Source organism: Anas platyrhynchos, chromosome 8, assembly GCF_047663525.1.
Source record: "Anas platyrhynchos isolate ZD024472 breed Pekin duck chromosome 8, IASCAAS_PekinDuck_T2T, whole genome shotgun sequence".
Classification (NCBI taxonomy): domain Eukaryota; kingdom Metazoa; phylum Chordata; class Aves; order Anseriformes; family Anatidae; genus Anas; species Anas platyrhynchos.
The window spans coordinates 909,747-922,121 of record NC_092594.1 but is presented as its reverse complement, the minus strand read 5'-3'; positions in this window follow the sequence as shown (position 1 = coordinate 922,121).

Genomic DNA, 12,375 nt, shown 5'->3' with positions numbered 1-12,375 from the left:
GGTACGAGAAGGGGTGGGACTGTGAATGGTATAAAAAGAGGGAATGTGACTGAAGCAAAAGGTTTGAGTGATAAAAAAAAATCTGAGCCATAGTCAGAATAGTGTAAAGAATTGTGTACTGTTAGGGTACAAAAGCTGTTCAAGATGTCTTGGAGAAAGAAGCAGTTGCTCTGCATGAACACACATCCCCTGTATTACTATCGTAAAATAGCCTCAGAAAATACATGCAAGCTAAACTGTCAAAGATGTAGCCTCAGGTGTAGGTTTACTTAAATCTTGCTTTTTACCTGTGGTGCCAAGCTGATAAGTGCATAAGCCTCCCCATTTTTAATTGGTTTACATAATAGCTAATGCACTCTTGTCTTCTGGATTCTTTCCTAGGCTAACAGGCTCAGACTAACAGTTATAAAGTTAGTAAATTGGGAACAATGGGACTGAGTCTAACCATTTGCAAGAAGTTGAGGATAGTTTTTAGCAAGTGAGAAACAGTGCTATGCACAGATCCTGGGCATTATTACTATTATTATTGCTGTTGTTTTCCTATTCATTTCAGAGGGATAATTGCTGGAAAAATGTTCATTTCCTATCAGTCTTGCAATGAGCTGTCCATACTGTGTACTGTCCATTCACAGTTCAGATGTGTGCAAGGTCAGGCACGATCTAGTTGTAGTGGTCTCTGCACTCTTCTTCCAATTGTATATGTTGGTGGTGGTTTGGTACTCCTTCAAATCACAGTGGTCTAGATCACTGCAAATTAAATAAAAGATTAAATGAGAGCTCCTTATTTGTATTTGCTCTGCTCTCTAAGTGTGTCATGTTGACTTGTACAGACTAGGTAGTAATTTTTATGTCAGATTAAATACCCTAAATACAGACAGTATATGAAAACTAATCTAAAAGAGGCTTATAATCACTAGCAAAATGGAAAGCACAAAAGGTACTCATAAGCCTAAGTATATATCATTAGGACCTTTGCATTAGCAGACATGAGAATTCATATACTTGCTCTTTTATAGATGTTTAATGGCCCTAAGGGAGCCAAATTTTACCTTCCAAATTTGCTTGCAACTATGAAGTTCAGATTTCTTGCCTTTTCCAGCTGTGTTGTATATGAATCACCACAGGGCTATGTTAGTGTGGGATTTGCTAAATATCATGAATTCCTACGGGGAAAAAAATTAGGAGAAGGTGGTGATTTCATCAGCCCCACCTTTGACTATCTATAGCCTGCTCTTGTTGGGAGGGTGCTGGGGTCCTTTGGAAGGCATGTCCTCTCTTGCTTGGGAACCTGCCCAGGGGCTTTTGTGATTTCAGATCTACAAAGACGTGGCATGCACTTGCAGGGTTAGGAAGAAGAAATAAAAGTCATTGATCTAAGGGGTAGATAAGGAACATTCCTTCCACTTTTTTTCCTCTGAGTTGTCTGAGTGAGGAAGCAGATTAACGGGTTGCTAATATAGGGAGTAAGTTTCTGCACACAAGGTGGAGTATGTACAAAGCTTGTTTCTCCATCTTGAGAGAAGGGTGTAGCTTCCACCCTTACACCTTGTGATTTAGAGGTTGGCTGTTTTTTGTTTTTTTTTTTTGTCAGCTGTGTTGTGTTGGACTCTTTGGGGAACAGGAAGCTTATACCCTCATGTCCAGTTTCGTGCAGGTTGGCCACTTTGCACCACCTTGTCTGGTAGGAAGATAGTTCAAAATGTCTGTTTATCAGGCTGTCCCAGCTCGGCCAGAAGGGATCCAGAGCATTAATAAGCTATAGAACATGGCGTTAAAGAAGAGAAGTAGAGTTATCACACTGTAGTCAGAGGACTGTGCAGTCTTAGCAGTGGGTAAAGGGACCAATGACAATTCTTTAGCCAAGGGAAACAATCGAATAATAATCCACAACCTTTGCTGTATGAGGCAGTGATGAGTAGTTCCCTGATGAATTAACAATGTTTCTGCTTAGTTAACCATATCCCTTGCATGTTGTCTTTCTTTCCTCCTGTTTGGCCAACAATTTAACCCTAACTACCTTTTCTTGAAACTAGTGCTTATAGAAGAGGAAAAATTTTCAGCTACAAAAATAGCCATGGAATAAATGTAAATGTAATTTGAATTTTGGAGGAATACTTCAGGAGCTCTATCAAACATTTCAGACAAAAGTACCAGAGTCAAGGCCCACACCAAAATATGATAGAAATGGGTTCTTCATAATTTAACAAGAATACTTTTGTCTTTATTGTTATTTATACATAGGTTTGAGTGTATGTGAATGCACGAGTACAGGAATATCCAGGAATTTATTTCTGCTAAATGTAAATATTATAAACAATTATTTTGTACTCTTAAGTGAACATGGTAGTATAGTAAATCAAAACATAGACTTTAGTTCTGAAGGCATGCGATGAAGTGCAGTTCAGTTCATGAGTTGAATGTGTTGGATAAACTAGGATTCCTCAGTCCATTACTGAGCTGAGAGATCCAAGTTTTAGTATTATGTAGGACAGTACCTGATACATTTTCTGATCCTGTACTATGCACATTAGCATTTTAATTCTAAACAGAAAATTGTAATTTAAATTGATTTTTTTTTCTGATGCTCAATGGACCAAACATTTCCACCATTGCTTGTACGTGGAAAAAAAATCTCAGTCTTTCAGCTTAGAGACGGTGGCAACAATGATGAAAAGACTGTATATATTCCAGCAAAAGCATTTACATGTTTAAATCTGGTAAATATTTTTTTATGATGAAATCGAGTTAAAAATTAAAGTAGAGAAACACTAAAAGGGGATATAAAATGTTTCCTCTCTGAAAACAGTGAAGTGTGTGCCACTGAAGAAAATTCAGTGGTTTTGATCTATAATTCAATTGTTGCTGCGTCATTGTTTCATGTGCATTTGTAAAAATAAACCAAAAGTCTTACAAATCAACTCAGAACTAAAATCTCATTGTTTAGATATACATGACAATGCCCACTATCTAATTGCTGTATATTCAAAAGGATGGTGGGGCCATGGAGAGAGAGAGAAACAAAACAACTTCATTATTTAGTGAAAACAATAACCTATAAGCAAGTCTGGTTTTTGTTTATTGACCGTCCATCTTAACAGCTACATAGCCACAAAGGAAATATCTTTCATTTAAGGCACTATAGAGAGAGTTCTGTTTGAACAGGGCTTATTGCTTACTATCCTTCATGAAAAAATGTGGCTTTTAATGAAATATGCATAAAAGTCATTTCTGATATATAACCTACATAATTATACCTGTCCTGAGAGGCTAGGTTCAAAAATTATTCTATTCAGAATAATTAAACTCCCCCTTTGTATTATTTCTCATTAATTCAATATTCTTCTGAAAAATAAAGCTCCCACAACAGTTTTAGTAATCAGCCTTTCAGATTTATGAGCTATTTTTATGCTGGTATTGTTCTATAAGACAAGGCTCCTTGATCAATTGCTAGGTAACTGTTTCAGTCTTTTCCCAACACCCTGCTAATCCAACACATTGACTTGTTTTTAATTGAGTAACTTCAATATGCAGAAAATCCCCTTTGTCATAATTCCAGAAACATGAACGGTATTTTATAAAAACAATTATATAAACTTAATAATTTTGCACCTCTTAGTCCCCAACTTTTTCCTGTGCAGAAAAAAAAAAAAGTCCAAAACATAGAAGGGAAAAATTAAAGCTTATGGTCATTAAAACTATTGACCGAAGTGCAAGAGTAATTTTAATCAGAGGTCCACAAATCGGAAAGCTGTGAGATAACTTTTTGAGAAACCTAAAAGTGATTCCAGTATATTCTTATGAAAACATAAAAATACAGATGTTTTTCTCATCTGCAAGGAAGTGTTACGTCTGAAAGATCATAAATGCACATACAATGTGAATGTAATAATAATAGCTAAAGAGAAGTGATTCAGGCAGTAACATTTTCAGGTTGAAATATGGAAGAGACTGCAATATATCTTACGTATAATTTAAATATTGACTTAAAAGTGCTCTCTAATCTGTCAGGTTTGAATGCAGCTAAAAATGTATGGAAATGTAAGTAATTTTGCAAGAAAAGAGAACTATTTCACATTCTGCCTCTGTTAACTAAAGTACTGTTACACTTATTTCACTAATACTGAAATGAATCTGACACTTGTTTACCCTTTCATCCAGTTAGTCTAAGGAGGACTGTAGATACCTCTGAAAATTTACTATTCATTACTGTCAATTTTTGCAGGAATTTCTTATGTTGTGTTTTTGTGTGTATGTGAAAGAGAGAGAGCGTAGCCTTTATTAATGAATTCTGGATCCCTTTCCACTCTTGTTTATATTATCTGGCATATTTGTATTTCTTTTAAAGTGAGAAAAAATTCATAGATGCTTAGAATATTAATCTTCCATAATCAGCTGAGAAATTTCATATTCTATACTGTTAGCTGTGTGTTGAGAGATGATGAACAGCTGCAGATAAAAGGCTTTACCTTTTTTAAGTGTAATATTCTTCCAGGCCTATAAATTAAGATTATTATTCATAAAAAGTAGTTCTCAATCTGTTCTTTTTTCAGCTGGCAGGCTTGGTGTATGCCCATACTTAATAGGTCTTAGCAGCTGTCTGTATCTGTGTAACAAGCTTAAATTCCCTACACATAACACCACTTACATGGTAATCCATGTAATGAATCCAGTTATTTATAACTATTTTTTTCTAAATCAAGCTTTTTTTTTTTTTTTTTTTTTTTTTTTTTTTTTTAAGCATGATAAACAGAAACATTTCAGACCTGGACAAGACAAGATGTATTCTTTGGTTGACGTTTTCTTCAGTGTATGTATCAAAGCTTTAAATGTTTTGCCTGTTGCTCAGTTTTAAATGAAAGCTTGTCTTAGATGCAATGCCTATTAAAGTGGATGTTTTAGTGCATCCTGATTTTTTCCATGCTTTCCCCAAAACTGCAACATTTCCCATATACACAGTGTAGTATGGCTTCCTGTGCTGTTGTTAAGTTGAAACTACTCCCTCTTCCAAGTACAGTTTCTATCTAGTATGTTTGGCATTCTTGTCACATGCTACTCATCTTTCCTGAATGATGTTGAGGTGGTATTAGGTGATTTTGTGTTTGCTGTATGTTACCATATGTTGCATTTTATTTTGAAAAGACTGGCAGATTAGTAGGAATGAAGTCTTCTGATTATTTTTTAATGGATGGATACTGTATTCTATGTCAGTTGGAATGCTTTGGAGGGAACAGAGTGCATTTCCCTTGATGCTACTGATATCTCAGCTGGGAAACTTTTTGAGGTGTAAATTGTTTCAAAGTTCTCCTTTTCTCCCATCATCATTGACAATTATTAAAAGAATTGTTGATCATCGAAAGGAAGAAGTAAAGTAAGAAATATAGCAGAAAACAAACAATAAAAGAAGATGGGGATAAAATCATATGTCATTTCTTTGTACTTAGTGGGAAAATAGGAACTAGAAGGAGCATCAAGTCCAGTGCCCACAGATGTAGGCATAGGCACAGTCTGAAGGCCTGGTTGGAAGATTCACAAAATACTTATGCTGCAGGCTCTAAACCAGCTCCCTGTAACAATGACAGTGCTGTGGTAGAGATGAAAGAATGTAACTCTAGTGTGCTACGAGTAGAGAATGTGAAGACTAAGTGAGCTTTGTAATTTTCTGAAAATACAGTAAATACCCTAAAAAGCTGTCAGATATGCTCATGCCCCATTTTGTGGAGGATGATGAAAAAAATTACTATTCTGATATGGAGACGGAAAAAAAAAACAACAACCTTTGACTGTAGCTGGCAAAAAGAATGCAAATGGGTATTCTATAGGATGTTATTGAAAGTAGTGATTAAGGAGGTATTGGGGAGGCAAGGACAAGGGGACACTGTGTAAGCTTTTGACATGCTGCCAAGGAGTACAAAGGGGAAGGACAAGAAAAAAAAAAACAAACTGAGAGGAAGACAATGTGCCTTCAGCATGAAAGAGCCCCAGAGACCGCCAGGGGGGACCACTGGAGACTGATACGCATGCTCCAGTAGGAGGGTTTGGATCCCGGAAGTTAATTATAATAACCCGTTTTTTTTAGAAGTAGTAATGAATATGTATTAGCCTAGGAGCATAAAAATCAGCTACTGGATGTAACTGGTGTGCGTCCTGGTGGAACGGAGACTCCCGGCGCACCCAGCGCTGTTTGCTTACCTCTATTCCTTTAATAAATTGTAAACTTTGATTAGAATCCTACTTTGAAGACTGAGCCATTTATAACACCCCCACTCTTATATGACCCCCTTTCCCCTCACCAGTTCAACTCCTGTGTGCCCGCCAGACCCCCACTGTCACTCACATGTGCCCCCCAATGTGCAGCCCCATGTCCCCCACCCCAAGCTGCTCCCCCCACGTCTCCCCCACAGTTTGCAGAATCACAGAGTTGTAGGGGTTGGAAGGGACCTCGAGAGCTCATTGGGACCAACCCCCCTGCCAAAGCAGTTCCCTACAGCAGGATGCCCAGGTAGGCCTCCAGACGGGCCTTGAATATCTCCAGAGAAGGAGACCCCACAGCCTCCCTGGGCAGCCTGTCCCAGCACTCCGGCACCCTCTCTGTGAAGAATTTCTTTTGCCTGTTGGTGTGGAGCTGCCTGGGCTCCATTTTGTGGCCGTTGCCTCTTGTCCTGTCCCCACAGACCTCTGAAAAGAGGTTGGCCAAATCCCTGTCTCCCACGCTTCACATATTTAAGCACATTGATGAGATCCCCCCTCAGTCTTCTCTTCCCAAGGCTGAACAGCCCCAGGTCTCTCAGCCTCTCCTCCTAGGGAAGATGCTCGAGGCCCCGTATCACCTTTGTGGTCTCCGCCGGACCCTTTCCAGGAGATCCCGGTCTGTTTTGTACTGGGGAGCCCAGAGCTGGACCCAGAACTCACGAACTGGATTCAGTCCTCAGCACTGGATACAGTACAGTTCTCCCTGACTGTGTGCTCCAGGTGCCCCCAGCCCCATGTGTCCCCTTAGCTCTGTGGTGTTCCTCCCCCAGAACCCCTACATCATGCCCCCAGCACAGAACCTTCCAGAGTGGCCCTGCCCACCCAGCCCGGCCCTGCCTCAGCTCTTCCTCGCACCTGAGGGTGATGAAGGCTCTGCACCCCCACAAAGGGAGGAAGGCTTGTAGCTCCCGGGCCTTCCTTTTTCCCTTTTTAAAAATGGGGGCTATATTTTCCCTCCTGCAGTCAGTGGGAACTCCTTAAATGCACTTCCACAACTTCTCAGGTATGAGGGACAGTGGCTTAGCAAGTCCACCGGTTCCCTCAGGACCCGTGGATGTACGTTGAAGACATGATCGTGTGGGGCAACACAGGAGAGGATGCTTTTGAGAAAGGGGAGAAAATAATAAAAATGGGATGGGTGCCTTTTTCACATCAAACAGAGTAAGGCGAAAGGATGTGCACTGGAAATGCATTGTTTTAGGAATAAATTGGCAAGATGGAGGTCATCAGCTCCCTACGGATGTGATCAGTAAAGGAGCAGCTATGCCCATGCCCGAAGCCTCGCAGACAGGTTCTCGTTGCGCACCTGCGTGGGGGCTGCCACCCCCTCACCTCCCTCCTCTGCACCCCTTGTGCTGAGGCTGTCGGGGCGTATTTGGGGCCAGCACATGCCATATAAGGGCATGTGACGTCATCCCCCCTTTATGACGTCACAACCAGGCACAGTATATAAGGCCGCGCTCGCGCCCGCAGAGTTTGCAGAGTTTGCTGCTGTGCAGTGCTGGTGTTTGCTGAGGGCTCAGAGCCTGCTGTCCCTCTCAGGCCCAGGCCGTGCGATTGCCGGTAGCTTTTGCTGGCAGTGTTTGGTGACTGTTCGCCAATTTGTAATTCTTTCAACGATGTCCCGGGGTGGTGTTGGCCAGGGACCCATGGTGTCTGGTCACTCCTCATCCCGTCGGGGCCCAGCGCGACGCCCCAGCAGCCCTGTGCAGCAGAAGGAGCACGGGCAGGAGCTGGAGGAACTGCGGGCCCAGCTGGAGGCCGAGCGTCTCCAGACCCAGGAGCTGCAGCGCCGCTTTGCTGATGAAGCCCGTGACATAAAGAAGCGGGCAGAGCAGGAGCGGCAGCTCCTGGCTGACAAGCTACGCTCCAAATGGGAGCAGGAGCGGGTGCGCGAGCTGCAGCGGCTCAAGGAGCAGAGGTACGAGGACCTGAAAGTGCGTCTAGCAGAGATGACAAATGAAAATGCCAGACGTGCAGAAGAAAATTCTCAGCTCCGCGGGCAGAAGGATCGGATAGAGGAGGTCCAATCTGAAAACGCTGCTCTGAAGGCGAAACTTGTGCAAGTGACAGAGCAGCGAAATGCTGCCATTGGAGAGGTCAAACGTCTTCAAACACAACTGAAAGATGTGGGTTGTGAACTGAATGCCATGCGGCAACTGGCAGAAAAAAGGCAACAAGAGGAGAAAGACCTTGAGGAAACAAAGCGACTGCTGCACAACAAAGCAGAGGAAGTTGAGCATTTCCAGAGGGCTTGGGCAGAGCAAAGAAGGACACATGAGGAAGACATGCAAGTGGCTCAGGCGCAGCTGAGAGAATTCGAGAAGCAGTATCAGCAGCAAAGTCAACAATGTGAGCTGCTCTCTCAGCAACTTGAGCAAGAAAAAAGAAAAAAATCCAACCTTATCACCTCAGAACTGCTCCAGGTGACATCTCCTGCCACAGCACAGGCCTCTGCAGAGCAGTCCCATGACCTTTGCAACCATGAAGACTGCTATGATACTTCTGAGAAGGCAGCCGAAGCGTTGGCATCCCACACAAGTACCTCAACATCGGATGCCGCACACAACAGCCCTGGTTGCAGCCTTCTTTCAGACGAGGGCCCTGTGGATGAGACCGGAGACTCAGGAGTGGAGCATGTGTCCTTCGAACTCCCGTCCCTGGGACAAGGACTGCTAAAACTTCGAAGATTTTTAGCTCGCTTTAGCTACAATCCTTTTGAGGGTCCTAATGAGCACCCCGAAGCAGAGCTTCCTCTGACTGCAGGAGAATACGTTTATGTACTTGGAGACATGGATGAGGACGGCTGGTTTGTGGGAGAGCTGACGGATGGCAAACGAGGATTTATCCCCTCTAATTTTGTAGAAGAAGTTTCAGACGACGAGCCAGTGACAAACGTGCCTCCAGAGCTACGTGATCTCCTGCAGGATAGCGACGATGAAGAGAGGTTCTGCAGCAGAAGTAGAAGGAAGAAACGAAACAAAAATAAAGAGTCTTAACCAAGGAGTCTGTGTCTCTTTTGTCTCCCCCCTTCTCCCTCCCCTTCCACAGCTTTTATTGCTGAGTGTGACGTTGCCGTATGCACTATCCCTTTGGTCTTTTGGGGTCAGCTGTCCCGGCAACGCCCCCTCCCCACCTCCTGCCCACGGCCAGCCGACTGGATTTGGGGCTTGGGGGGTGGCAGAGGGAGGGCGCTGTGGGAGTCCTGGTGCTGTGCTCAGCAGCAGACAAAACACATGGGTGCAGTATCAAGTCAGTTCTAGCTACAAGTACAGAGCACAGTGCTGTATGGGCTGCTGTGGAGAAGGTTGAGTCCATCCCAGGCAGACCCAGAACACCAAACCCACCATGGTGGGGATGGGATGAGCAGGCAGGGTCTAGAGGGGTGGTTGGATCCCAACCAAAACAGTCGCCAGGGGGGCTGGGAATGCTGGGGAAGGTGCTGGATGCTGTGGTGGGAGCTCCTACGCTCACCCACCGAGGAGCTCAGAGGGACGGCGGTGTCAGGGGGAGCCCAGACAAGTCCCTGCCGGGCTCCTGCCAGGCCCATCGCAGGGGCCATCTGCCCAGCAAAGGCCCATCCACCCAAGTCCAGGGGGGCACAGGAAGGCACCATGGCAGCGGGAACCCAAACCAAGGACTCCAGCGGAACGGGCACCTTGTCCCGGTCCCTCCCGGGGCTATCCCAGCAGAGCCACCAGCCCCACTGCCAGGAACCCATCGCCGTGGGCCCTTGGGTCACCCTTCCGACTGGGGGGTGTAGTACACAATAAGTGTTTGTTCACTGTCTTTTGTATTATAAAAACAAGGAGTTCCCTTTGAGGAGCTGGAGTTGCGAAAGCTCCCTGCTGAAGTAAGGAGCTGTATAATGCTTGGCTAGACACTATGAAAATTCTTTTGCTTAATGTAACAAAAAAGAGAACCCCCTCCCCTTCTCTCCTTCTGCATCTCAGTTGCCTCTTTTGTTCAAAGACCCTGCTGCAAAGCTCATGTAACCATCTCCTGATAAGTTGCTAACCTAGTGTATCAACATCCTGCCTTCCTGTCTCACACTGGGCCAACATGACCAAATAAAAAAAGAAGTTGAACCACAAAGCTGAGGAAGACTACGGCCTTCATCTTCACGACCACCAGAGGGACAGAGACGACCCCCTAGCAACAGTGCGCGCAGTCGCAGAATATACCAGGATGTGCTGCGTAATCCCGGAATTACCAAGATATAAGAAGGGACCCTGGCGGGGGTGAGATGCGCGCCGTTGGCGGAGCCAAGACTCCCCGGCTGCCCATCGCATTTCTCCTCCTTGGGAGGTTGTAGAAAGCAATGAGGTGGCCTCTTGGCCTTCTCTTCTCCAGCCTCGACAACGCAGGTGCCCTCAGCCTCTCCTCACAGGACATGGCCTCCAGCCCTTTCACCAGCTTTGTTGAAGCCCGTGACATAAAGAAGCGGGCAGAGCAGGAGCGGCAGCTCCTGGCTGACAAGCTACGCTCCAAATGGGAGCAGGAGCGGGTGCGCGAGCTGCAGCGGCTCAAGGAGCAGAGGTACGAGGACCTGAAAGTGCGTCTAGCAGAGATGACAAATGAAAATGCCAGACGTGCAGAAGAAAATTCTCAGCTCCGCGGGCAGAAGGATCGGATAGAGGAGGTCCAATCTGAAAACGCTGCTCTGAAGGCGAAACTTGTGCAAGTGACAGAGCAGCGAAATGCTGCCATTGGAGAGGTCAAACGTCTTCAAACACAACTGAAAGATGTGGGTTGTGAACTGAATGCCATGCGGCAACTGGCAGAAAAAAGGCAACAAGAGGAGAAAGACCTTGAGGAAACAAAGCGACTGCTGCACAACAAAGCAGAGGAAGTTGAGCATTTCCAGAGGGCTTGGGCAGAGCAAAGAAGGACACATGAGGAAGACATGCAAGTGGCTCAGGCGCAGCTGAGAGAATTCGAGAAGCAGTATCAGCAGCAAAGTCAACAATGTGAGCTGCTCTCTCAGCAACTTGAGCAAGAAAAAAGAAAAAAATCCAACCTTATCACCTCAGAACTGCTCCAGGTGACATCTCCTGCCACAGCACAGGCCTCTGCAGAGCAGTCCCATGACCTTTGCAACCATGAAGACTGCTATGATACTTCTGAGAAGGCAGCCGAAGTGTTGGCATCCCACACAAGTACCTCAACATCGGATGCTGCACACAACAGTCCTGGTTGCAGCCTTCTTTCAGACGAGGGCCCTGTGGATGAGACCAGAGACTCAGGAGTGGAGCATGTGTCCTTCGAACTCCCGTCCCTGGGACAAGGACTGCTAAAACTTCGAAGATTTTTAGCTCGCTTTAGCTACAATCCTTTTGAGGGTCCTAATGAGCACCCCGAAGCAGAGCTTCCTCTGACTGCAGGAGAATACGTTTATGTACTTGGAGACATGGATGAGGACGGCTGGTTTGTGGGAGAGCTGACGGATGGCAAACGAGGATTTATCCCCTCTAATTTTGTAGAAGAAGTTTCAGACGACGAGCCAGTGACAAACGTGCCTCCAGAGCTACGTGATCTCCTGCAGGATAGCGACGATGAAGAGAGGTTCTGCAGCAGAAGTAGAAGGAAGAAACGAAACAAAAATAAAGAGTCTTAACCAAGGAGTCTGTGTCTCTTTTGTCTCCCCCCTTCTCCCTCCCCTTCCACAGCTTTTATTGCTGAGTGTGACGTTGCCGTATGCACTATCCCTTTGGTCTTTTGGGGTCAGCTGTCCCGGCAACGCCCCCTCCCCACCTCCTGCCCACGGCCAGCCGACTGGATTTGGGGCTTGGGGGGTGGCAGAGGGAGGGCGCTGTGGGAGTCCTGGTGCTGTGCTCAGCAGCAGACAAAACACATGGGTGCAGTATCAAGTCAGTTCTAGCTACAAGTACAGAGCACAGTGCTGTATGGGCTGCTGTGGAGAAGGTTGAGTCCATCCCAGGCAGACCCAGAACACCAAACCCACCATGGTGGGGATGGGATGAGCAGGCAGGGTCTAGAGGGGTGGTTGGATCCCAACCAAAACAGTCGCCAGGGGGGCTGGGAATGCTGGGGAAGGTGCTGGATGCTGTGGTGGGAGCTCCTACGCTCACCCACCGAGGAGCTCAGAGGGACGGCGGTGTCAGG